Raw genomic sequence first — 3,620 nt, forward strand, 5'->3', positions numbered from 1 at the left:
CGTCCCGAAGGAAGTCCCAACACGGTGTATTGTAGGTATTATGGAAATCACTCTTGAAGAAAACCATCTTTAGATCTTTAATGTTTACTTCATGAATGATTTCCTGGAGGGTGAGAACCCCATCATGAAGCAAACGACCTTTAATGAAGGCAGTCTAGTTCGGGTGGGTGACCGTAGCAACCACCGGTGCGGCCCTAATGGCGTGCACCTTAGCGAGGATGCAGAAAACGACATTTATGATCGTGATTGGTCTAAATTGGCGGATGTCCTAGCCCAACTACCTTGGGGATTAAGGAGACAACACCATAATTAATCTAAGATACATCGAGGACCCCTAGGAAGAAATCTTGAAAAATGACCATAACCATACCTTTTATGACTTTATAGAATTTCATAAAAAACTGAGAGCTCATCGGGTCAAGGAGTCGAGTCAGGTCTCATGGCTCTGATCGCCGCCTCCACCTCCTTCGAGAAGAACATAATCGGGAGGTTGTAATTTTCCAAAGACAAAACTATCGCATCAACCGACTAAGTATTAGGGTTCAACCCACTCCACTCCTAGGGGTGCCACAAAAGGGGGCCTTATAGAAACCATCGACATGATCTCCAATCGCTCCCTTCTCCTTGAGGAGACTAGGACCATCCCAGAGGACCACCATCGCTGTGCGATGCCTCTGGCTATTGCCAATGGCCTGGAAATAGGTCGTATTGGAGTCTCCCCTAAGAGTCCAATTTAAAAGCTCCCGGAGGCGCCAGTAAATCTCCTCATTCTGGAATAAGCTCATGAGTTGTCCTCTAACTGATAGTTGTCCATCCACTCCTTAGGATCAAGGCTGCCACTATCCGCCCTGGCATCCAAGGCCTGGATGGCAGACAGAAGTATGTCCTACCTAGACCCGAGATCCCTCCCCAGGTTTGGTCCCTAGCCTCGCATGAATTGCCTTGACAATTTGGTGCAATGGTGCCAAGTGTCAAGGATAGACATGGTTCGGTGTTGGGAATCAAGGGCCTCAAACCAACGATCCTGCATCGCCACTGCAAAAAACCCCTGATTCAACCAGAATGACTCAAAGTGGAATCGAGGAGGTGGTCGGAGTTCCTGCTCCCCCGAGAAAAGAAGGAGAGGGACATGGTTCGAGCCTACGAGAGTGACGGCCCGACGAGAAGCAAGAGGAAACCAGAGCTCCCAGTTCGTGGAAACTAGAGCATGGTCGAGGATGCTCCGAAGCGGGTTTACCTGATTATTCGTCCAGGTAAACCTAGCACCCGCCCTATCTAACTCACGAAGACCCATACCTGCAATGCAATTATTAAATTGATTCATCAGCGAGATATTGATCTTAGAGTTATTTTTATTGGCTGTGGATCTAAGGAGGTTAAAGTCTCCTCCAACCACCACTGGCAGAGTGGCCCACTCCACCTTAGTGGCCAACTCTGTGAGGAAAGCACTAGAATGACTATGGTCCGTTGGCACGTACACCACAATCACTTGCCACTTGAAATTATTATTTCTCTGGAGAAGTTTCATACTGACGTAGAACTCTTCATGATCCATACTACCAACTTCAAATGCCTCATCTTTCACCCCTAGAAGGATGCCACCCAAGTGGCCCACCACTCCAATAGCAGGAAGCCAGTGTTACACACGAAAAGCTGACCACTAAGACCTTGTAAGTCCCAGAGGGACAAGTCATGTCCAATAGTTTCCTGGAGCTCCACAATATCAATTTTCTCTTGAGGCAAATACTTGATCAATTGTCTCCTTCGGCCATCCTGGCCGAACCCCCGCATGTTCCATAATGGCATACGGAAATTATTGGTTTTGGACCTCTTGTCCTAGGTCTGCTTCTTCCCATCTCAATAATAAGCAGCTCATTGTTCTTTTGCATTTTCTAAAGAACTATGATTGTTTGCTGTGTCAAGCTTATTTATAGGAGCTGCTACCATTTGAGCATTTTGGTTATTCGTGAAAAAAACATTCCCCTCATCATATTATTTAAATTTGAAGTAACTGTAGATAATTTTCAATTTGGAGGATGTGTTTTCTGTGTTCCTTTTGACAATCATTTTGTCGAGAGTTATTTTTTATTTTATTTTCTTTGTACCAGTTGAGAGAAAAATATATTCTTATTAACATGATCTCTTTTTTTTTGCAAATATCTTATTAACATGATCTGGTCATCTGGCCATTTATTTAAATTCCGTCGATCAAGAACTACTAAGCTCCCTTGAATTACAGCAACGGGCCTTACCCTGAAACTTTTACCCCATCTAACTGATGAGGTGCTAACTTAAAGCTTCATGTAAGTTGTTTGAAAGTGATTTGCTATAAATAACTCAAATTCAGTATGTGCTGTGTCACTAGAACTATACCACGTCACAAACAGGAACGTACATTTCTTACGCTGAATATCGTGATCTGGTCACATGTACTTCCTCCGTTCCTAAATATAAGTCTCTGTAGAGATTTCACTATGGACTACCTACGGAGCAAAATGAATGAATCTACAATCTAAAATGCATCTACATACATCCATATGTGGTCCATAGTGAAATCTCTACAAAGACTTATATTTAGGAACGGAGGAAGTATGTTTTTAAGTGGTCTCTTTATTCAAATTCATGATTATGGTTTCTCTATCTAATAGTAGTACTACAATAAGATATGATGGTGCACTGAATTTGACTGTTTAACGTGTTCAGCTACTCCAAAACCTGAATGAATCATACTAACACAAATTTCTGAGATGGATCTGTGTTGCATCCTTTTGGAGCCAACTTGTGGACTCGAGAAGCCATACTGCACATCTCCAGTTCAAAATTTCAAATGCAGGCAGCAGACAATCACCATTCAGCAAGCTACATACTGTTGGTGGCCCTCGGGAGGCTTGCATATCTCCAGTTCAAAATTTCAAATACACATACTGGTGCACTCTTGGGCACACATTGAATAACTGGCATTTGTTTGTCTTCAGTTAAAATGTTTTGAGCCTGCTAATTAAGGAAGAAAAATATCCTGAAACTCACCGGTAAAACTTGGAAAGTTATTCAATGTGTGCCCAATTCTGCACCAGTGTATTTGAAATTTTGAACTGCCATCGTTCAAAATTTTAAATTTTAAATAAGCGATAGAGGATCACGCAGCCGTGACAAGTTTGATCTGCCGTCGTTCTCCGTTCTACATAACTACCGTGCCACAGCCCCACAGGATGACGACCCGGATTACTCTTTTCCAATGAGAATCTGGCCTGGTTGGTACTGATAGGCCCATACACGGTGTCCTGTTCGAATTCCTCGTCCTGGAAACCCGCAACAGTTGCCACTCAAAAAAAAAAAAGGAAACCCGCAACAAACACCAGGCGAGGCATGCTTTCTTTCGTTTAGTACCACATCGCTTGTCCAAGGAGGCAGCGTAGGCAGCGCAACCTATAAAACCAGGGCATAGGGCAACCTTGAAACTTACTTACCTGGATGGGGTCTATGGCTGATCAAGAAGAGCCATGGCCTAGGCTAGTGGCCCACATTGCACTTTGTGGGTGCGCTGGCTTACCATCTCCCCTTTGAGGGAGAGTGGACGTCATAATTTGTGATAGAGGGGGTACGCGTTCGCGCGGCCCCTG

The 3,620-nt window shown here is 44.0% G+C and overlaps 1 non-coding gene across 1 annotated transcript; it reads left to right on the forward strand.

The window, feature by feature from the left end:
* Positions 1-3,459: 3,459 nt before the first annotated feature.
* LOC120967656 (U1 spliceosomal RNA) lies at positions 3,460-3,620 on the forward strand. Its single transcript, XR_005761381.2, has one exon. It is a non-coding gene; the product is annotated as a U1 spliceosomal RNA (small nuclear RNA).

Source organism: Aegilops tauschii, chromosome 6, assembly GCF_002575655.3.
Source record: "Aegilops tauschii subsp. strangulata cultivar AL8/78 chromosome 6, Aet v6.0, whole genome shotgun sequence".
NCBI lineage: Eukaryota > Viridiplantae > Streptophyta > Magnoliopsida > Poales > Poaceae > Aegilops > Aegilops tauschii.